This window comes from Cyprinodon tularosa, unplaced genomic scaffold (assembly GCF_016077235.1).
Source record: "Cyprinodon tularosa strain WSP-4 unplaced genomic scaffold, ASM1607723v1 ctg829, whole genome shotgun sequence".
Lineage (NCBI taxonomy): Eukaryota > Metazoa > Chordata > Actinopteri > Cyprinodontiformes > Cyprinodontidae > Cyprinodon > Cyprinodon tularosa.
This window is the reverse complement of record NW_024039595.1, coordinates 51257-75784: the sequence shown is the minus strand read 5'-3', so window position 1 is coordinate 75784 and position 24528 is coordinate 51257. Positions and strand designations below refer to the sequence as shown.

Here is a 24528-nt window from a genome sequence, read left to right as displayed (position 1 = left end):
GGTAGGAAACAGTCATTTCTCTTCTCACATTGTCCTTATATTATGTGTCAGGTATGGTGTTTTAGCTACATCGAAAAAACTGACAAAAAAAAAAAGACCTGACTTGTGACTGACTTCACTTGGTTGACTAATATCAGACATCATCAATGATGATTATCCTAACACTATGCTTGGACTTGATTTGCTTGATCATCCTTCCAAATGACTCGCTACTTGCTTTAGACTTGAGTGCTTATACTTTGGACTTACTTGAGATCTACTTGTATGAGACTTACCCCCATATCTGCCTTGAACTTACAAATGCATGGACTAGTTTCTCAGCATCAACCCTGAACAGGATATTTCTGTTTGCAATATTCTGCAGATGAAAGAAGGAAATTCAAGAAACCTCTTTGATATGGGAGTTAAATCACAGGTAAAAATAACACCGATACGTTTTACTTTATTATCTGAGATCATTTTAATCCCATTCAATGAAGTGACTGACTAATCAGCTTCTTTTTCAAAGACTCTGGTCAAAAGAGCATAACTTTTGTTTTTTCTGCATTCAGGAGCAGGAAGTTAAGACTCATCCAGGTTTTTATATCTTCAAGACATGCCTGTAATCTATGTAATGGGTTAGTTTAATCTAGATTGATAGACAGATATAGCTGAGTATCATCACCATAACAGTGGAATTTAATCCCATGCTGTCCAATAATTCTACCAACTGGGAGCACATACTGTATATAGTAAAGAGAACTGGCACTGATCCCTGAGGTACTCCACAGGTAACCCTGGCCCAAGAGGAAGATATATCATTAACGTAAACAAACTGAAATCTATCAGATAAAAAAGATTTAAACCACCCTAAAGCTGATCATTTAATTCCTGCAAAATATTCTAGTCTTTCTAAATAAATTTTATGATCAACTCTGTCAAATGCAGCCCTGAGATGAGAATATCATTTGTGAATTTTACCAGAGGTGTGACTCTGGAGGCTGGCTGTGAGGCTTGAAGCAGAGCAAAGTCTCTTGAGGCTGGCTGTGAGCCTGGAGGCAGCGTGGGGTCTCTAGAGGAAGCCTGGGAGGCCAGCGACGAAGGGCCTCTTGAGGACGCCCGGGAGGCTGACCATGAGGAAGGGCCTCTGGACGACAGCCAAGAGGCTGGAGACGAAGAAGGGCAGCAAAGAAGAAGTGCCTCTGGAGGGATGGCTTGGAGGCCGGTGTCTTGGCATCAGGAGCCTTGCAGGCCACCGTCCCGGAAGCAAGAGACTTTGAGGCCACCGTCTCAGCAGCAGGAGCCTTGGAGGCAGCAGGAACTTTGGAGGCCACCGAATGCGGCACAGGAGCCTTGTGAAACACCGACTGCGAGGTGGTGCAGCTTGAGATTCAGAAAGAGGCAGTGCAGATGGCAAGGGATGCCCACTGTGGGGCCTTGAAGATGTGGAACACAAAGGGAGAGAACTTGGAGATGAGAAGTTCCCACAGAGGGACCTCGGAAATGAGAAGCACCCACGGAGGGGCCTTGGAGGGAAATTGGTCACACAGATGAGGACCTTAAAAGTGTATAAAAAATAACAAAAATAAGTGACAGGGTTAAAAACAAAAAACAACAAAATATACAATACTGTACCGTACAGTGTTTTTACAAATATAAATACTGTGAATTCCCACAAATATTAGATAATCAATATACAGCTGTGGGCAATTTTACAGCAGTGGATATGGGAAAATCGCAGCAATACCAGACATGTGCATAAAGACAGCATCATGTTATGTAAGTGACCAAGACAGAAACTGTGCAAAAATGACTTAGACAACTTTTATTGTCATTTTGCATAGAGTGTATACAAAAAGAAATTTTATTTATTACAGCTTTTCAGACAGTAAATTAACATTCCCATTGAAAAAAGTGAAACAGTGATCAAATATAAACAGTGTGGGAGAAAAAAAAACATGGAGCAAAAAATGCATTCATATGAAAGTTCAGAGCATTAATATACCGTATTTTCACGACTATAAGGCGCACTTAAACGTCTTTTTTTTCCCTCAAAATGTGCGGTGTGCCCTATGGTGCGGTGCGCCCTATGTGTGTTGTAACTGCGACTTTTGAGACCACCTCATTGAGGAGATGATGAAAGAGTGGCTGAATGTAAGGAGACCAGGTGTTTTTTTTTCCACTCATCACCATCGCTGTTAATATGTGACTCCATGCGTGCCCATCTCACAGCTGATGTGAAAAACATGGGGAAACAAAGTAAGGCTGTGCTCGCTGTTCAACCGCTCGACATCGGTGTGAACCGGACCCAGCAGGTGCAGCAGAAGCAGCGAGTTTACATGCAAAGTCAATGGTTGACGCGCGTATAGGCGCAGCAAAAGGTCCCGCAGCGCGTTTTGAGCTGCAGGTGCAGCACGTCGGGAGCGTTTAAGCATCTGACGCGCCGCCAACGCGCTGCTGCAGCTCGAGATGGAAAAATTGAAGTTTTGCTGCTGGACGCGCCGCATCAACCAATCAGAGAAGCTGATCTGGGAGCTGACAGCGAGACAGACACAGCGCTCTGATGACATGATATTAACGCAAATGAAAAAGGCTGGATGGATGAGAAGATGATGAAAGGCAGGTGTATGTGAGGAGACCAGGTGCTTTTTTCCACGCATCACCATCGCTGCGTGCCCATCTCACAGCCGATGTGAAAAAAAGGTGAATCAAATGAACGCTGTGCTCGCCGTTATCCCGGGGGTCTGACAAAGGAACTTCAAGCGCTCGACATCGGTGTGAAGCGGCTGTTCAAAGTAAGGCTGCGAGCGGCGTGGGAGCGATGGATGACAGACGGAGACCACAGTTTCAGGATAAGTGGAAGGCAGCGCCGGGCAAGTTACGCCACCTTTAGCGGATGGATTGTAGATGCTTGGACTAACGTGTCTGCTGGCTCTATTGTTCAAGCTTTCGCAAAAGCAGGCATTATTTCTGTGGAGCCGCGCTGCACGGAAAGTGACTGACAGCGAAGAATGGGAAACTGGCATGTCTGATTTAGCGCAGCTGTTTAATTCAGAAACAGAGGATGATGACTTTGATGGGTTTGATTAACACTTTGTAATAAATACATGAATAAAGCACAATCATACTCAGTTTTGCTCCCGCTCTATTTTTCTACCTGAAAACTTAATTCAACAGCAGCCTCTGGGCGGGTCTCCTCCTCTTCACTGCGGTGGCTGGCAGGTGTTTTTTCATCTAAATAATCTAAATCTTGCAGCTATATTTGCTGTGATCAGTGGGAATAAAGTAGTTTTAATATGTTTTTAAGTGAGAAAGGCCACCTGAAAACTTAATTGCAGTCAGTTCATCCAGATTATCTATTTCTGTCGGAGGCGCTCAGACCCCCACATTCCAGCGGTGCACCGACAGCAGAAATCCCTTCAACAGCAGCCTCACCACGGCGGCTGGCAGGTGTTTTTAATCTAAATAATTTACAGTGCAGGCACCAGGATACCGGCAATAAAAGCGAACATATTCCGTCGGCAGGTTTCAGGATTTTAAGTTAATTTAGGAGTGAACACATCGCTGTGTCATCTGCGATGTGTCTGTCTCATGGCCAGCTGCCAAGTTTGATTAATACTTTGTAATAAATACATGAATAAAGCACAGTCATACTCAGTTTTGGGCCCGCTGTATTTTTAAAATACGCAGTAGAGCTATTTAAAGGTAGTAGAGGACATGTACCTGTATATAAAAAATGCGCCCTATAGTCCGGTGCGCCTTATGTGTGTGTTAAATACAGAAATGGGACACATAACTGAGAGTGCGCCTTTTAGTACGGTGCGCCTTATGGTCGTGAAAATACGGTATATGGTGCAGATATGCAGTATTGGTTTGGTATTATCTTTGTGTTGCAGAGTGTGTGACATGAATTTTACAAGTACTAATTTGTACCCTCTATTTTTCCATGCCTTTTCTGATTGACTCAGACTCTGAATGGGGGCCAAATGCAGGATAGGATGCAGGCAGATCATGTGGCAGAGAAGGTCAAAAGAAAGGTGGAGGACACATAAGTGCGATGGACCACCAAGGTTTATAACAAGTATGTACAATATGCATAACCTGTAAAATATTTTAGTTTTACTGTATTATCTTAACATGTTGTATAGTTTTACTTTGCAGGCATATGGGAGGAGTTGCTACGAAAAACAAAAAAGTGGTAGGGGACATTGTTTTTTCATTTACATCCTGTAAAAGTACCACTGCAAAGACAAAGAAGTTGTGCCGTTGCATCAAAAGGCTTTCAGAGAGACTCTTGTTCTGGAGCTTTCTCAGGTGAGAGAAGAAGCACAACCACCACACTCCCCACCTGCAGCACCAGCACCAGCACATCGCCGGCCTGTTTACTTCAGTGGACACAGTACCTCTGGGACACTTAGATGCCAAGAATGTGATTTGAAAACCCAATTAAAATGTGCCACTTGTGATGTTGCGAGGTGCCTTGAGCCTAGCAGGGACTGTTATAATAAATGGCACAAAGACCGCAATATGAAGCCCACCTGGTCACACATATTTGTTTTAGATAGTTTTCTTAAGATTATTCTATATTTTGTATTCAGAGTTTTCACTGAAGTGTTTTTTTTTTTTGCCTTTTACATTTATCTTTTCTTTCAATAAAAACGTGTGTTTAACCCTGTAATGCCAAATGTATCATATTTGATACATACGGTTTCTGAAATGTTTTGCGTCTGACACCTTTTGCATAATTTAATGGTAAAAATTTTGCTCAAACTCCTATTGTACACAATCAGATATACCTGATAACAGAGGGCAGAAGACTACACAAAAAATAATCTTGACTTATCGCATAGTAATAAATTATTAATATCAAAAATGTATTTCTGGTTTTTCTTTTTACATATTTTGTTAAAAGGCCAAATAAGGACTTCAAACCAAAAAAAAGTAATTTTCTGTTTTGTTTTATTCTTGGATCGGGCTTTAAAGGGTTAAAAGATTTTGAAAGTTTAGTCTGATTCACGAGAATGTCTTTGTACATTCAGAGCTGTTTATAAAGCATACCTGATACACAGCAGTGCAGTTACAGTAAATCAGAATCTACAGGTGAAAACTAGACAGTATATTCTTTACATGGAGCCCCAAATTTTATTTTTACTCCATATGGCTCAAAGCTATAAAAGTGATGTTTTTAGATTTTAGATGTTTTTATGCATTTTCAGCTGAAGATCCTGGGAATGTTAATGTATTTTCTTGTTGTTTACATTCATGTAAATATACTTTTTTTTGGGGGGGGGGTTTGGATATGGAGGAAATGTCCCCTGCACTTTTTTATAGGTCCGTTTCGGTCCCCTGCACTTTTTACTGTCCAGAAACAGCACTACAGTACACTAATGAACTGATTGAAGAACACTTAAACTCAACCAAATAGTGCAAAACCGTGACACATCTCATTGATGTTTTCAAATGGAAAATATGGACGTTCTTTTCTCTTCCAGTCTGATTCCATGACAACTGGATATGTTCAAACTTTAAGAAGAAGCACTAGTATTTTTTATTACCTTGTGGCCTTCAACAATACTATCCATTAGCAGATGACTAGAAGTATTAGGCAAACCTGCAACATAGGTGTGTAGATGTCTTCCCCTTCCTTTGAGAGTAACAAATTGGCATACTTGAATTAAACTGTTAAAGTTAATGTGCTTGGATTATTGTCAGATAAATAAATCACAAAAAGAAGATGTACAAAGGCTACAAGGACAAAAAAAACAACAAAAAAGCTATCATTTTTTCATTGCTTTTTATTATGCAGATAATACATACAACAGCAAGTTTGATCAATGTTTTAGGAGAAACAACATAGTTTTTGTAAGGCTCTCAATGTTTTCAAAAACTAAAATGTAACAAAGAGCAATGGTTTCTCAACAACAGATGACCAAATAGCCAGTGTTGAAGGCTTCTGTTTATGTGGTAGCTACTGTTGTTGTAGCTGCAGTTGTTGTTGTTGCAAGAGCAGCCAGAAGCTGAGCAAAGAGGGCTAGGAGGGTATTGTTAACTGTTGAGCCCTTTAAGAAAATCAAAGCTAAAGTTAGAAATATATCAGAATAACATAGGAAATGTATAGTTAACTGATTATTTGGGGTTTATATCAGAAGAGAGAAAGGATTCTCACCTCATTTGAGTTTGAATCTGAATCAGAGCGGGCAAATCGCTGGTGCTCCATCTGTGGAAAACAAGTTACCAAGTCACAAATTGTCCTCCTGCTTTTTCATGTTTAGTATATGTGTTTTGTATTCTGTTAATAAACATACATTCCTTAATCAGCTCTTCCTAAGAATAAAATCTCACTGTTGACAAAGGCAGTCAAGCCAAAATGTTTAACTATTATTGTTGTTGTTAAATTTTTGTCATTAATTATATTAAGAAAACATCCACATCCACAGATTATTAAGCAGAATGAAGATTTATAAATGGTCCAAAACAAAAATCAATGTAAGACCTGTTAGTAAAATATAAAGATAAATCTATAATTGGTTTAACTATATATGTATGTATATCCTTATACCCTATAAGTAGTTTAAAATTCTGGTGTAAATATCTAAGTCCATAACAAAATACACCAACGTCACCACACAAAACTTTTTTTTTTAAATAGCTTAAAATATTGTCACACTTACTGGTTGAGCCACAATGAGGCTCAGGAGGCATCCCAGAATAAGTGCAACCTTCAGCATGGCTGTGATGATCTTAGCTGTTGGAGAAAGAATACAGTCTTTGTCAAATACATAACTAAAAGAAAGATTAAGCATAGCTTTATATACTCACTGTAGTCTTACGGATGGAAAAAGTGAGGGTAATGTTGAGCTGAATGTTTGACTCCTCTTATATACAGTATCAGGATCAGAGGCATTGAGAAACTGTTTGTTAAAGGATTAAAATTGGTTTCAAAATCTATTAGGTGATTTAAAACAGGAACCACGCCTTTAGAGCTCCTAGGTGTAAAAATATGATAAAACTTTAATCTATAAACCCATAACAAAGTTTGGAAACTTCAGCAGCAGATTAATTAATTCTTGTCCGTTCATTATTTAAGCAAATATGTAGGTCAACAGCAGGACATGATTCAAGCAAAACCCAGACAAGGTTGCATTCACGTCCACTTTTTTTAAAAACATTTTTGTCACTCATAACTAAAAAAACATACATGAACACATGTGTTATATCTATTATAAGAGCCCAATACATCACCTTATAATTTTTCAGATTAAAAATAGCAAAATAATTCTGAGCAGCATCAGACAAAGACACCCTTAGCCATCCCTGTGTCCTAGCTTACGTAACTAAAAAAACACTAGACAGCCATAAAATACAAGTATAAAAATCTGATAGTTTGAAATGCTTAAGTCCCATTAATTAAAAATCAGCAATCGTGCAAACAATTGGTAAATCAAGTCCTACATTACTTAAATAATAAGAAAGACCTGAAATGTTATAACCATCATGTAAATTTCAACAACTTTTGGGCAGGGTTACGGCCATTGTGTCTAATTATCCTAAAAACATCTCTTATTTCATAATAAGCTATGTGAAATCATCTGCAAAGCATTAGCAGATGTGTCCCAAGAGAGGACTTTCCTGATATGTAGTAATGTCTAATAACCTCCTAATGTATTTCCCAAAAATTACAAAATCTGGTGGCAAGAAACTAGAGCTGGCTTGTCATAACCAGAACTGACTACCCATCAAATGGCTATGTATGCGTGTGCATTTATGGGTGTGTAGGTAGGAAACAGTCATTTCTCTTCTCACATTGTCCTTATATTATGTGTCAGGTATGGTGTTTTAGCTACATCGAAAAAACTGACAAAAAAAAAAGGACTTGACTTGTGACTGACTTCACTTGGTTGACTAATATCAGACATCATCAATGATGATTATCCTAACACTATGCTTGGACTTGATTTGCTTGATCATCCTTCCAAATGACTCGCTACTTGCTTTAGACTTGAGTGCTTATACTTTGGACTTACTTGAGATCTACTTGTATGAGACTTACCCCCATATCTGCCTTGAACTTACAAATGCATGGACTAGTTTCTCAGCATCAACCCTGAACAGGATATTTCTGTTTGCAATATTCTGCAGATGAAAGAAGGAAATTCAAGAAACCTCTTTGATATGGGAGTTAAATCACAGGTAAAAATAACACCGATACGTTTTACTTTATTATCTGAGATCATTTTAATCCCATCCAATGAAGTGACTGACTAATCAGCTTCTTTTTCAAAGACTCTGGTCAAAAGAGCATAACTTTTGTTTTTTCTGCATTCAGGAGCAGGAAGTTAAGACTCATCCAGGTTTTTATATCTTCAAGACATGCCTGTAATCTATGTAATGGGTTAGTTTAATCTAGATTGATAGACAGATATAGCTGAGTATCATCACCATAACAGTGGAATTTAATCCCATGCTGTCCAATAATTCTACCAACTGGGAGCACATACTGTATATAGTAAAGAGAACTGGCACTGATCCCTGAGGTACTCCACAGGTAACCCTGGCCCAAGAGGAAGATATATCATTAACGTAAACAAACTGAAATCTATCAGATAAAAAAGATTTAAACCACCCTAAAGCTGATCATTTAATTCCTGCAAAATATTCTAGTCTTTCTAAATAAATTTTATGATCAACTCTGTCAAATGCAGCCCTGAGATGAGAATATCATTTGTGAATTTTACCAGAGGTGTGACTCTGGAGGCTGGCTGTGAGGCTTGAAGCAGAGCAAAGTCTCTTGAGGCTGGCTGTGAGCCTGGAGGCAGCGTGGGGTCTCTAGAGGAAGCCTGGGAGGCCAGCGACGAAGGGCCTCTTGAGGACGCCCGGGAGGCTGACCATGAGGAAGGGCCTCTGGACGACAGCCAAGAGGCTGGAGACGAAGAAGGGCAGCAAAGAAGAAGTGCCTCTGGAGGGATGGCTTGGAGGCCGGTGTCTTGGCATCAGGAGCCTTGCAGGCCACCGTCCCGGAAGCAAGAGACTTTGAGGCCACCGTCTCAGCAGCAGGAGCCTTGGAGGCAGCAGGAAGGAGCCTTGTGAAACACAGACTGCGAGGCGGCGCAGCTTGAGATTCACAAAGTGGCAGTGCAGATGGCAAGGGATGCCCACTGTGGGGCCTTGAAGATGTGGAACACAAAGGGAGAGAACTTGGAGATGAGAAGTTCCCACAGAGGGGCCTCGGAAATGAGAAGCACCCAAGGAGGGGCCTTGGAGGGAAATTGGTCACACAGATGAGGACCTTAAAAGTGTATAAAAAATAACAAAAATAAGTGACAGGGTTAAAAACAAAAAACAACAAAAAAACAAAATACAATACTGTACCGTACAGTGTTTCTACAAATATAAATACTGTGAATTCCCACAAATATTAGATAATCAATATACAGCTGTGGGCAATTTTACAGCAGTGGATATGGGAAAATAGCAGCAATACCAGACATGTGCATAAAGACAGCATCATGTTATGTAAGTGACCAAGACAGAAACTGTGCAAAAATGACTTAGACAACTTTTATTGTCATTTTGCATAGAGTGTATACAAAAAGAAATTTTATTTATTACAGCTTTTCAGACAGTAAATTAACATTCCCATTCAAAAAAGTGAAACAGTGATCAAATATAAACAGTGTGGGAGAAAAAAAAAATGGTGCCAAAAATGCATTGATATGAAAGTTCAGAGCATTAATATATATGGTGCAGATATGCAGTATTGGTTTGGTATTATCTTTGTGTTGCAGAGTGTGTGACATGAATTTTACAAGTACTAATTTGTACCCTCTATTTTTTCATGCCTTTTCTGATTGACTCAGACTCTGAATGGGGGCCAAATGCAGGATAGGATGCAGGCAGATCATGTGGCGGAGAAGGTCAAAAGAAAGGTGAAGGACACATAAGTGCGATGGACCACCAAGGTTTATAACAAGTATGTACAATATGCATAACCTGTAAAATATTTTAGTTTTACTGTATTATCTTAACATGTTGTATAGTTTTACTTTGCAGGCATATGGGAGGAGTTGCTACGAAAAACAAAAAAGTGGTAGGGGACATTGTTTTTTCATTTACATCCTGTAAAAGTACCACTGCAAAGACAAAGAAGTTGTGCCGTTGCATCAAAAGGCTTTCAGAGAGACTCTTGTTCTGGAGCTTTCTCAGGTGAGAGAAGAAGCACAACCACCACACTCCCCACCTGCAGCACCAGCACCAGCACATCGCCGGCCTGTTTACTTCTGTGGACACAGTACCTCTGGGACACTTAGATGCCAAGAATGTGATTTGAAAACACAATTAAAATGTGCCACTTGTGATGTTGCGAGGTGCCTTGAGCCTAGCAGGGACTGTTATAATAAATGGCACAAAGACCGCAATATGAAGCCCACCTGGTCACACATATTTGTTTTAGATAGTTTTCTTAAGATTATTCTATATTTTGTATTCAGAGTTTTCACTGAAGTGTTTTTTTTTTTTGCCTTTTACATTTATCTTTTCTTTCAATAAAAACGTGTGTTTAACCCTGTAATGCCAAATGTATCATATTTGATACATACGGTTTCTGAAATGTTTTGCGTCTGACACCTTTTGCATAATTTAATGGTAAAAACTTTGCTCAAAATCCTATTGTACACAATTAGATATACCTGATAACAGAGGGCAGAAGACTACACAAAAAATAATCTTGACTTATCGCATAGTAATAAATTATTAATATCAAAAATGTATTTCTGGTTTTTCTTTTTACATATTTTGTTAAAAGGCCAAATAAGGACTTCAAACCAAAAAAAAGTAATTTTCTGTTTTGTTTTATTCTTGGATCGGGCTTTAAAGGGTTAAAAGATTTTGAAAGTTTAGTCTGATTCACGAGAATGTCTTTGTACATTCAGAGCTGTTTATAAAGCATACCTCATACACAGCAGTGCAGTTACAGTAAATCAGAATCTACAGGTGAAAACTAGACAGTATATTCTTTACATGGAGCCCCGAATTTTATTTTTACTCCATACGGCTCAAAGCTATAAAAGTTTGAATTAAAAAAAAAAAAAAAAGGACTTGACTTGTGACTGACTTCACTTGGTTGACTAATATCAGACATCATCAATGATGATTATCCTAACACTATGCTTGGACTTGATTTGCTTGATCATCCTTCCAAATGACTCGCTACTTGCTTTAGACTTGAGTGCTTATACTTTGGACTTACTTGAGATCTACTTGTATGAGACTTACCCCCATATCTGCCTTGAACTTACAAATGCATGGACTAGTTTCTCAGCATCAACCCTGAACAGGATATTTCTGTTTGCAATATTCTGCAGATGAAAGAAGGAAATTCAAGAAACCTCTTTGATATGGGAGTTAAATCACAGGTAAAAATAACACCGATACGTTTTACTTTATTATCTGAGATCATTTTAATCCCATCCAATGAAGTGACTGACTAATCAGCTTCTTTTTCAAAGACTCTGGTCAAAAGAGCATAACTTTTGTTTTTTCTGCATTCAGGAGCAGGAAGTTAAGACTCATCCAGGTTTTTATATCTCCAAGACATGCCTGTAATCTATGTAATGGGTTAGTTTAATCTAGATTGATAGACAGATATAGCTGAGTATCATCACCATAACAGTGGAATTTAATCCCATGCTGTCCAATAATTCTACCAACTGGGAGCACATACTGTATATAGTAAAGAGAACTGGCACTGATCCCTGAGGTACTCCACAGGTAACCCTGGCCCAAGAGGAAGATATATCATTAACGTAAACAAACTGAAATCTATCAGATAAAAAAGATTTAAACCACCCTAAAGCTGATCATTTAATTCCTGCAAAATATTCTAGTCTTTCTAAATAAATTTTATGATCAACTCTGTCAAATGCAGCCCTGAGATGAGAATATCATTTGTGAATTTTACCAGAGGTGTGACTCTGGAGGCTGGCTGTGAGGCTTGAAGCAGAGCAAAGTCTCTTGAGGCTGGCTGTGAGCCTGGAGGCAGCGTGGGGTCTCTAGAGGAAGCCTGGGAGGCCAGCGACGAAGGGCCTCTTGAGGACGCCCGGGAGGCTGACCATGAGGAAGGGCCTCTGGACGACAGCCAAGAGGCTGGAGACGAAGAAGGGCAGCAAAGAAGAAGTGCCTCTGGAGGGATGGCTTGGAGGCCGGTGTCTTGGCATCAGGAGCCTTGCAGGCCACCGTCCCGGAAGCAAGAGACTTTGAGGCCACCGTCTCAGCAGCAGGAGCCTTGGAGGCAGCAGGAAGGAGCCTTGTGAAACACAGACTGCGAGGCGGCGCAGCTTGAGATTCACAAAGTGGCAGTGCAGATGGCAAGGGATGCCCACTGTGGGGCCTTGAAGATGTGGAACACAAAGGGAGAGAACTTGGAGATGAGAAGTTCCCACAGAGGGGCCTCGGAAATGAGAAGCACCCAAGGAGGGGCCTTGGAGGGAAATTGGTCACACAGATGAGGACCTTAAAAGTGTATAAAAAATAACAAAAATAAGTGACAGGGTTAAAAACAAAAAACAACAAAAAAACAAAATACAATACTGTACCGTACAGTGTTTCTACAAATATAAATACTGTGAATTCCCACAAATATTAGATAATCAATATACAGCTGTGGGCAATTTTACAGCAGTGGATATGGGAAAATAGCAGCAATACCAGACATGTGCATAAAGACAGCATCATGTTATGTAAGTGACCAAGACAGAAACTGTGCAAAAATGACTTAGACAACTTTTATTGTCATTTTGCATAGAGTGTATACAAAAAGAAATTTTATTTATTACAGCTTTTCAGACAGTAAATTAACATTCCCATTCAAAAAAGTGAAACAGTGATCAAATATAAACAGTGTGGGAGAAAAAAAAAATGGTGCCAAAAATGCATTGATATGAAAGTTCAGAGCATTAATATATATGGTGCAGATATGCAGTATTGGTTTGGTATTATCTTTGTGTTGCAGAGTGTGTGACATGAATTTTACAAGTACTAATTTGTACCCTCTATTTTTTCATGCCTTTTCTGATTGACTCAGACTCTGAATGGGGGCCAAATGCAGGATAGGATGCAGGCAGATCATGTGGCGGAGAAGGTCAAAAGAAAGGTGAAGGACACATAAGTGCGATGGACCACCAAGGTTTATAACAAGTATGTACAATATGCATAACCTGTAAAATATTTTAGTTTTACTGTATTATCTTAACATGTTGTATAGTTTTACTTTGCAGGCATATGGGAGGAGTTGCTACGAAAAACAAAAAAGTGGTAGGGGACATTGTTTTTTCATTTACATCCTGTAAAAGTACCACTGCAAAGACAAAGAAGTTGTGCCGTTGCATCAAAAGGCTTTCAGAGAGACTCTTGTTCTGGAGCTTTCTCAGGTGAGAGAAGAAGCACAACCACCACACTCCCCACCTGCAGCACCAGCACCAGCACATCGCCGGCCTGTTTACTTCTGTGGACACAGTACCTCTGGGACACTTAGATGCCAAGAATGTGATTTGAAAACACAATTAAAATGTGCCACTTGTGATGTTGCGAGGTGCCTTGAGCCTAGCAGGGACTGTTATGATAAATGGCACAAAGACCGCAATATGAAGCCCACCTGGTCACACATATTTGTTTTAGATAGTTTTCTTAAGATTATTCTATATTTTGTATTCAGTTTTCACTGGTGTTTTTTTTTTTTGCCTTTTACATTTATCTTTTCTTTCAATAAAAACGTGTGTTTAACCCTGTAATGCCAAATGTATCATATTTGATACATACGGTATCACATACTGTATACATCTGACACCTTTTGCATAATTTAATGGTAAAAATTTTGCTCAAAATCCTATTGTACACAATCAGATATACCTGATAACAGAGGGCAGAAGACTACACAAAAAATAATCTTGACTTATCGCATAGTAATAAATTATTAATATCAAAAATGTATTTCTGTTTTTTCTTTTTACATATTTTGTTAAAAGGCCAAATAAGGACTTCAAACCAAAAAAAAGTAATTTTCTATTTTGTTTTATTCTTGGATCGGGCTTTAAAGGGTTAAAAGATTTTGAAAGTTTAGTCTGATTCACGAGAATGTCTTTGTACATTCAGAGCTGTTTATAAAGCATACCTGATACACAGCAGTGCAGTTACAGTAAATCAGAATCTACAGGTGAAAACTAGACAGTATATTCTTTACATGGAGCCCCGAATTTTATTTTTACTCCATATGGCTCAAAGCTATAAAAGTTTGAATTTAGAGAGGCATTTTTTGATGTTTTTATGCATTTTCAGCTGAAGATTTCAGCTGAAAATGGGGGGGGGGGGGGGGGGGGGGGGGGGGTTTGGATATGGAGGAAATGTCCCCTGCACTTTTTTATAGGTCCGTTTCGGTCCCCTGCACTTTTTGCTTTCCAGAAACAACGCTACAGTACACTAATGAACTGATTGAAGAACACTTAAACTCAACCAAATAGTGCAAAACCGTGACACATCTCATTGATGTTGTCAAATTGAAAATATGGACGTTCTTTTCTCTTCCAGTCTGATTCCATGACAACTGGATATGTTCAAACTTTAAGAAGAAGCACTAGTATTTTTTTTTTCCTTGTGGCCTTCAACAATACAATCCACTGGCAGATGACTAGAAGTATTAGGCAAACCTGCAACATAGGTGTGTAGATGTCTTCCCCTTCCTTTGAGAGTAACAAATAGGCATATTTGAATTAAACTGTTAAAGTTAATGTGCTCGGAATATTGTCAGATAAATAAATCCCAAAAAGAAGATGTACAAAGGCTACAAGGACAAAAAAACAAAAACAAAAAAATATGTCATTTTTTCATTGCTTTTTATTATGCAGATAATACATACAACAGCAAGTTTGATCAATGTTTTAGGAGACACAACATAGTTTTTGTAAGGCTCTCAATGTTTTCAAAAACTGAAATGAAAGAAAGAGCAATGGTTTCTCAACAACAGATGACATAATAGCCAGTGTTGAAGGCTTCTGTTTATGTGGTAGCTACTGTTGTTGTAGCTGCAGTTGTTGTTGTTGCAAGAGCAGCCAGAAGCTGAGCAAAGAGGGCTAGGAGGGTATTGTTAACTGCTGAGCCCTTTAAGAAAATCAAAGATAAAGTTAGAAATATATCAGAATAACATAGGAAATGTATAGTTAACTGATTATTTGGGGTTTATATCAGAAGAGAGAAAGGATTCTCACCTCATTTGAGTTTGAATCTGAATCAGAGCGGGCAAATCGCTGGTGCTCCATCTGTGGAAAACAAGTTACCAAGTCACAAATTGTCCTCCTGCTTTTTCATGTTTAGTATATGTGTTGTTTTGTATTCTGTTAATAAAAATACATTCCTTAATCAGCTCTTCCTAAGAATAAATTCTCACTGTTGACAAAGGCAGTCAAGCCAAAATATTTAACTATTATTGTTGTTGTTACATTTTTGTCATTAATTATATTAAGCAAGCATCCACATCCACAGATTATTAAGCAGAATGAAGATTTATAAATGGTCCAAAACAAAATCAATGTAAGACCTGTTAGTAAAATATAAAGATAAATCTATAATTGGTTTAACTATATATGTATATCCTTATACCCTATAAGTAGTTTAAAATTCTGGTGCAAATATTTAACTCCATGAACAACAAAATAAACCAACGTCACCACACAAAACTTTTTTCTAAATAGCTAATAATATTGTCACACTTACTGGTTGAGCCACAATGAGGCTCGGGAGGCATCCCAGAATAACTGCTACTTTCAGCATGGCTGTAATGATCTTAGCTGTAGGAGAAAGAATACAGTCTTTGTCAAGTAAACTGATGGGTTCAAGTCCATGATAAAAAGACAAATTAAACAGAGGTTTATATACTCACCGTAGTCTTACAGATGAACAATGTGAGGGTAATGTTGAGCTGAATGTTGGACTCCTCTTATATATAGTATCAGGATCAGAGGACTTGAGAAACTGTTTGCTAAAGGATTACAGCAGGTTGCAATATCTATTTAGTGATCTAATACAGAAACCAGTGATGTTTTTGACAACCATTGACAACCAAATTTAGTCTTAGTCTTTAAGACGAAAACTATTATTCGTCTTAGTCACATTTTAGTCATTATGATATGGAATAGTTTTAGTTAGTTTTATTGGACTAAAACGTAAAAAAAGTTTTTTTGTCTGTTTTATGTTCCAAAAAAAAGTGAACATTTACAAGTTCGAATAACAACCATTTTTTTTTTTTTTGACCAGACTGACACTTCTTGCCTAGATACTACAATAGCTGGGTATGGAATGCTGACGTGCAATTCATCATTGCCTTTGGGCAGAAAAGTTTGATTTATAGAATTGCTTTAGAATCGATTTGTAAAAACGTGTCTCACAAAAGTTGTGAAAATAGTAGATCTAGTTAAACACATCATTTTGGTTAATATAGCAGACAGACAAGCTAGCAAAATGTACAATAAACTAATCGTTTTAGACATATAAGGTTTCAATCCTAAAGCAAACACTTCCTGATCTACTATGAAATATGCATTACACACAGATCAATAAAATCGTCATCACTCCAAAAAAAGCAAAGAACTAAAAAATTCTTCTTTCTGCTTTCGCAATTTTGGCTTTATCTCCTGAGAATTTCCCCCTTAGTTTCCACTGCTCAGGGGTCAAAATAGATTTAAATTCACAGGGTTTTGATATAAAAAAAATACAGAGAGAACCTAATTGCCTGGCATATGCTAACTAAAATGTTAAAATATTTAAAGGAAACAGAGAAAATGTTTTATTGACAATACAAGGAAACATTTACATCATATTTAAATAGAAACGAGAACAATGACAGAGAAATATTGAAAGATTTATGTACCTTTTCATCGGGCTCCTTATACAAAAATAAACATAATTAAATTAATTACTTTATTTAGATATAATTTAGAGATTCCTTTTGATCAGCCACATAGTTTCTTAAGTGGCGATGAAAGAGCCATACTGCTGAGAGTGAACCATCAGAGTGGAGCATAAAGCGCAGACTCGGAGCAGAATTTGTCAGTGTTGAGCATGCAGTACCAATCCAAGTTATTTTCCCAGACCCTGCCGCTGCTGCTGTCATGATCCGTCTGTGCTCCTGCAGCATGAGCAAATTTGCATAGCAGGTGGGCGGCAGGATTAAACAGGACGCAGTTGTACGGCTGATATTGCCTTGCTCATTACAGCACAATGATGCATTTTAAACGTCTGACCGACGACCTGCTAATTTTTATTTAGTTTCTTGTCATTGGCTAAATCTCAAAACTATGACTAGTCATGTTTTAGTCATCAAAGATCCATGTTTAGATTGTCAGTTTTCATTATTGTCATGAAAAAAGGAGCATCAACGAAATGATTTTGTCATCGTTATCCTTGACGAAAACAACAGTTACAGAAACTGCACCTTTTGAACTCTTAGGTGTAACAATGTTGTATAATATTATTCTCTAAATCCATAACAAATTGTTGAAACTTCAGCAGCAGGTTAATTCATTCCTGTCCCTTCAATACTTAAACAAATAGGTAGGTTAAACCAGGACATAATTCAAACAAACCCAAGTTTGCATTCATGCATGTCAACTTATGTTTTAGATTTTATTTTATTTTTTGCAGTTTCAAGACACTATCTGTTTAATCCGGTTCATTTGTTAAAGTCCCAAACTAAGAACTGTCACCTGTTTAATACTTCAATAATGAGTAGAGCCTTTGATTATAAAATGTTTTATATGTAGCACTTTATTACAAGCCTGTTTCCAAATCACTAATATGTGAAACATGAATTTTGAATCAAATGCAACGGCAGTTATATTCAATCTAATTAACGAATGGGAATAATTTAAGCCATAGCAGATGTGAGATATCTTCAGAAACGGAGAGCTCTTGCAAAGCATTCCGGGATATATCTGCTCGTCTAGTGACCATGGATGATCACTACTCTTCAAGGTGCATTGTGGGAAATTTCACTACTTTTTCATTTACAAGACATTCGGACACTCATCTAAAATTGTGAAAATGGCCCAATATAGGGATTCAAGCGGACATTCACACACTGCCAGACTCTCCTCTTCAATGCAAAAGATAGGACCATCCTAGGCGCAGCTCTCCTGCGCCCAGAGCTGAAAGCAAATTCATTTGCACACTAACTCCCAGCACAGCTCTGTCATCACAGTCATCTGTTATAAAGTGCGGCTGATCGACAGGGTAATTTTATTATTTAGCAACAAGGCTTGGCTAACTATATGCAGCGAGGCTAACCACAACCCGTCTACTACCATGCTAAGGGAGAACAAGCAAACTCCATACAGAAAGACTCCGGGCCGGGAATCGAACTCAGAATCTTCTTGCTGCAAAGCAGTAGTGCTACCCACCGCGTCACTGAGCAACCAGTGATGAATTTGGAGTTGTTTTTGGGATCTGTGTTGAAATGGCAACTAGGAACTAAATTAAATTTAGCTACATTGATTGTTGTGCAACTTATTTTGACTTTCCTTAAACATTTTTATAAGCAATTAACTTCGTAGCCCTCTGATTATGATTTAAATGAACTCAAAGCTATTTTTCAACTTCATACATTTTTCTTATATCTGTACAAAATGTTTTCAACTAAATGATTTTCATAAGTTAGCTGAATGGGATTGAATCACTTAATAATTCAATTTTTTGGGATTTTTGAGTTATTCAGCTTGACATGTTTCTTTAATTGTAAACTGTCATACATTTTAAATGGATGGCAGGTAAATACTGTATATAATATGTTTCTTAAATGAATAAAATACTAATTTGTGTGTCGGATCATTTTAGGAAAGTTTTTTCCAACCTGGATTGAAAGGAAGAAAATTAGTTGTTTATAAGAAATGGGAGAGACATTGGCAAAGCAGGATTAGGATACAAACCCATGACAGCCACTATATAGGTCTTGTGTTTTTATCTCTACACCATAGCAACACCCTGCAAAAGCTTTCCTTCGTAATATTAAAGATTTAAAACAGCCGAGCAATTCTAATGGTCTTGTAAAGAACAGCATCAGCCACAGACACCTTTAGCCCTCCATGTATGCTAGCTGGTCTAACTCTAAAAAAGCTAAACAACCATAAAATATAACAAGTATAATAATGATCTCATATATTCTTTAAAACTCTTCAGTCCAATTAAATAAACACTCAGCTGTCATGCAAACAACTAGCAAATAATTTCATAACTTCTTGGCAGGTTTAGAGCCATCGTGTCTCATTATCCTAAAAAGTCTCAGATTTCCTAACATGCTATGTGAAATCATTTGCAAAGCATTAGCCATTGTTTCCTAAGTTTGTTGACATGTAGCCATGTATAATAACATCCTAAAGTAATCCCTGGATCTACAAGAAACCTGCACAAGGAAAGACTTCATCATTTAAACACAAGGTGTAGCAAGATAAAGCTTTCTGTTGTCGTTGAGAATCTGAGGAGTATTAAAGAGAGATATTAAATATTGATATAATAAAATCAGATGGACGTAGTAATTTGTTACAAATTAAAATAAGAAACTCTGATGAAATCTAATGAAATGAAATTGCTGATATATATCACTTATATATCAAAAGTAAAAGTGGCTAAATCTAAATTCCATTATAAAAGTAGAAAAAATAAAAAAAATCTTTTAGTAAGTGTTTTGTTAATAAGTTACTCAAAGGAATAACTATAGTTCTTACAAAAACCTGACAGCTCGCTCAGAGGACGTTTTCTCCATCCAGGTAGTATAGTGCTCAAACTCAGACCTTAGCAATGTCAAATTTTATCTGCTGTCTCACTTCTGTTTTCCAACCTTAACAGAAGAATACCGATACTGGATGCATGGATTGGGGGCTTGCTGGATAACTGGAGATAAGACTTCTCCCTTCCCCGGCCTCCACAATTTTATAGCCTTAGACCAGGGGTCACCAACCTTTTTAAGGCTGAGGGTCACTTCAAGGGTACCGAGACGTAGGAAGGGTGACTATTACTGACCCATGAGCTGCAAGGGTTAGCGTTAGCCTAAACTTTGTTCATTATCAACATATTTTTATTGTTTCTGTTAATTTCTAAGTTTATTTAGACATTGTCATTTTGAAATCTCTATAAATGATTAAAAAGAATAACAACAGAATAAAATAAAATTTCAAACTTAGCCCACTGGTGGGTTGTTCTTTATTTAGAAGACTCTGAGGGACCCCATGTGGACCTTGAGGGCACCTTGGTGCCCACGGGCACAGAGTTGGTGACCCCTGCCTTAGACAGTCACCAGATTAATCATTCATCACCTATTTGTAAACCGGAGCTTGTGCTGGGGGGCAACCACTGTGAAAAACCCTAACCCTTCAGATTAAAAAATGTTGAGGTCTTAGGTTGGGCAACCTCTCGCTCAGGAGGTCGACGGAGTGGACTGAGAATGAGGGGTAGGAGATATATCTGCACCTGTCTAAGATCCTGGGGAATACCATGACCAGGAGGTTTTCAATAAGTGTAGGGCCACTGCACTGCCTCCTCATCGGCTGTATGATTGCAGTATTGAATTGTTTCCTGGTACTACACCCCCTAGAATGAGGTTATACTCTTCATATGCCCATGAAGCTCAGGCCATGCGAAAGTACATCTCTGACTCCCTTAAGGCTGGGATTGTTCCCCTGTCTTTCTCTCCAGTAAGTGCTGTTTTGTCTTTTTTCTGTGGGGAAAAAGGAATCCTCACCCAGACCCTATATTATCTACAGGGGACTTAATGCAATAACAGTTAAGAATCATTACCAGTTTTCTCCTGATTAAGCTTTTGACCAGATTCAGGGAGCTAAAGTGTTCACTAGACTGGATCTCCCCAACGCGTACAATTTGGTACGCATTTGAGAGGGGGATGAGTGGAAAACAGCATTCAACACCCCTACAGGTCATTATGAGTACCTCATTATGCCCTATGGATTCACTAACGCTCCAGCTGTTTTTTTAACATCTTGTAAATGATCAGGGACATGGTGGGACAGTTTGTAATTGTTTAACTAGATGACATTATCAAAATTGACTTATGGGCTTCCAAAGATGCCGTCTAATTGGACTGGATCCTTCAAAGTCCGTGAAAATAAATTAATTCAAACAGGTCTAGCCATACAGGTCTTTCTCCACTGTATGCTCTGTCGCTTAGCAATTGTGACAGTTGACACACAAAGCAGGAAAAGAACGAATGATTGAATGAATATCAAACTTTTCAAAACAGTTTCTTTTAAAATTTTTATTGTAAAGTGAACAAAGACTACACTCATGAGGATACAGAGTGGAGGATGAACAAATACAAGCAAATGTAATGATATAAATCATAGTCGTTTAAATAAAAAGCTGCTGTAATTTTGCATATCTCTGATGTTGCTGCTGTTTTCACATATCCATTACTGCACAATTGTCCGTAGCTGTATATTGGTGTTTTATTCACCTGGTGAACTTCTTTTTATATTGTTAAAACACTTTACAGTACAGTATTTTATTGTTTATGATTTAAGTCTTTACTATTATGCTATTCTTATACATTTTTCTATGTATGTATATGTATATTTGTGTGACCATTTTTCTATAATCTTTTTGCTGCAGTAAACACCAGAATTTCCCCATTGTAGGACAATAAAGGGATTTTCTAATCTAGCCTATTCTATTCTATTCTATTCTATAAAACGGGTAGAAACATATAAGAAAATCTAAACAATGTAAGTATAAAAAATATATCTGCAAAATATCTTATATTCAACAACAAACAGTACTTAGTTAAGCAAATTGTGTTTTCGTGCTGTTCCTGATTTCCTGATCTGCCTCTTATCCACTGTTCCTGTCTTGGCTCAGTGAAGGGAGCAAGTTTTTTGTGTACCGTAGTGTTCCTGATCTCCTGACCTGTTCTGTCTCTCAACCACTGTGCTTGCCTTTTCCCATCTGAAAGTTCTACCTGAGCTGTGGTCTCCTGGAACCCTGAACCAGCCTGTTGCTGTTCTGTATCCCTGATTGGACTTTGAACTCCTGGACCTTGGAGCCTTCTAGTTCTGATCCGTTTCCCTGATCTGGCTTGAACTCCTGCTTGCTCTCTGAGACTGCAGCATCGAGGACAATCTGGGTGGCGCCCGCCTACAGTACCGCGTTCAATAGAGATGGACTTAAGTGAAAAACCAGGTAATTGACTCACATGGATAATCATTCTCCATCAGATTATCATGGTCACTTACCTGTGTTTTTCTCAAACCAGAGTTTATTATACCCTAACTCAAGTCATGGCATAACCTAAACCTCTAGTCACCATCAGTGGTGCAGTGCTAGAAGCAAAGTGTTAAGATTTTACTTTACTTTATTTTGCTAATTATAGTACAAATATGGCACTGTTGCATTATTTTGTAGCTAAAATACAAACATTAACATAAACCAATAAAGAACGTGACATAAAATGGCAGTATGAGAATATTTTAGCTTGGCTTGTTTTTTTTCAGAACCATGGTCTGCCTCATTTAGTTTGATTTATGAAGGTTAAAGATCATTTTCAATTATGCGTATTCGGCAATATAAGAAGATGCATGTTTTCTTTTTTTTCTTCTGGTATTAAACAACTCATTGATGTTGTCAGATTGAAAATCTGGATTGTGTTTTCTCTTCCAGTCTTGCTCCATGACAACAGGATATGTTAAAACATTCAGAAGAAGCTCCCAAGAATATTTATCAGCTTATGATCTTAACCACTGAAATCCATGGCAGATGAATAAAAACATAAAGCAAAAGTGCAGCATGGGTGTAAATGTGCTTGAATTATTGTCAGCTAAATAAATCTCAATGCGAATGTTTACAACATTAGACGAATAAAAAAGGTTATTTTTGCATTTCTAAACTTTATTAAGCAGAAAAAACAGATAACAGCAAGTTTGATCCCTGTTTTAATAAACAACATTTTCATAAAGCTCTCAATGTTTTTAACAAATGAAAGAATGAGAAATAGTTTCTCAGCAACAGATGACCAAATAGCCAGTGTTCAAGGCTTCCGTTTATGTGGTGGCTACTGTTGTTGTAGCTGCAGTTGTTGTTGTTGCGAGAGCAGCCAGAAGCTGAGCAAAGAGGGCTAGCAGGGTATTGTTAATTGCTGATCCCTTTAAGAAAATCAAAGATAAAGTTAGAAATATATCAGAATAAGACAGGAAATATAGAGTTAACTGATTATTTGGGATTTATATCAGAAAACAGAATGGATTCTCACCTCATTTGAGTTTGACCCTGAATCAGAGTCAGAGCGGGCAAATCGCTGGTGCTCCATCTATGGAAAACAAGAAAGTAACCAAGTCACAAACAGGCCTCCAGCTATTTCATGATTAGTATACTGTATGTACTGAGTTCTATTCTTTTTATACACATACAATATTATTTTATAACATATTATATATGTTATAATATATATATTATAATAATATATATTGTTGTTACTTTTTTTCTTTAATAATATTCAGCTAATGTTTACTCTGTCCACAGATTCTTGAGCAGATTTATTTTTTATAAATAATCCAAACCAAAATCAGTACAATCAGATCAATGAACAACGACAAATCAATCAGACATCACCACATAGAACACATAAAAATGGGGTTAATGAAAACATAAAGGCAAAGTAATCAGGGAAATCTACAATCTTAGTCTTCTTTCCATTTTTTAAAATAGCTTATAATATTGTCATACTTACTGTTGTACTTACTGTTGTACTTACTGTGTTGTTACTTTTTTTATTTAATGATATTCAGCTAATGTTTACTCTGTCCACAGATTCTTAAGCAGATTGAAGATTTATAAATGGCCCAAGACAAAATTAGGAAAATCAGGTGTAAATATTTCAGTCAATGAACAACAACAAATCAATCCGACATCACTCTATGAAGCATAAAACACTTAGGTTAATGCAATCATCAATGCAAAGTAATCAGGGAAATCTACAATCTTAATCTTCTTTCCATTTTTTAAATAGCTTATAATATTGTCATACTTACTGGTTGAGCCACAATGAGGCTCAGGAGGCATCCCAGAATAAGTGCAACCTTCAGCATGGCTGTAATGATCTTAGCTGTAGGAGAAAGAATACAGTCTTTGTCAAGTAAACTGATGGGTTCAAGTCCATGATAAAAAGACAAATTAAGCATAGCTTTATATACTCACTGTAGTCTCACAGGTTGTCAAAGTGGGGGTGATGTTCAGCTGAATGTTGGACTCCTCTTATATACAGTATCAGGATCAGAGGCATTGAGAAACTGTTGGTTAAAGGATTAGACCTAATTGCAATATCTATTTAGTATTTTCATACACAAACCACACCTTGAGAGCTTCTAGGTGTAACAGTATGATATAACTAATTTTATAATTCCCTAACAAGTAATTAAAACTTCAGCAGCGCTTTAATTCATTCTTGTCCCATCATAATTTAAACAAAGATGTAGATAAAAACCGGAGACATGATACATGCAAAAACCAAAC

At 37.6% G+C, this 24528-nt stretch overlaps 3 long non-coding RNA genes across 3 annotated transcripts; all 3 read right to left on the bottom strand.

Annotated features, from left to right (window-relative positions):
- Positions 1 to 5756: 5756 nt before the first annotated feature.
- LOC119774740 lies at positions 5757 to 6848 on the bottom strand. The gene is made up of 4 exons (XR_005279568.1): positions 6799 to 6848; positions 6651 to 6724; positions 6146 to 6196; positions 5757 to 6038 (listed from the first exon to the last, which is right to left on the bottom strand). It is a non-coding gene; the product is annotated as an uncharacterized LOC119774740 (long non-coding RNA).
- Positions 6849 to 14842: 7994 nt separating this feature from the next.
- Positions 14843 to 15840, bottom strand: LOC119774744. Its single transcript, XR_005279572.1, has 3 exons — positions 15739 to 15840; positions 15234 to 15284; positions 14843 to 15126 (listed from the first exon to the last, which is right to left on the bottom strand). It is a non-coding gene; the product is annotated as an uncharacterized LOC119774744 (long non-coding RNA).
- Positions 15841 to 22970: 7130 nt separating this feature from the next.
- LOC119774742 lies at positions 22971 to 24243 on the bottom strand. The gene is made up of 4 exons (XR_005279570.1): positions 24214 to 24243; positions 24048 to 24121; positions 23270 to 23326; positions 22971 to 23162 (listed from the first exon to the last, which is right to left on the bottom strand). It is a non-coding gene; the product is annotated as an uncharacterized LOC119774742 (long non-coding RNA).
- Between the last annotated feature and the right edge of the window lie 285 nt (positions 24244 to 24528).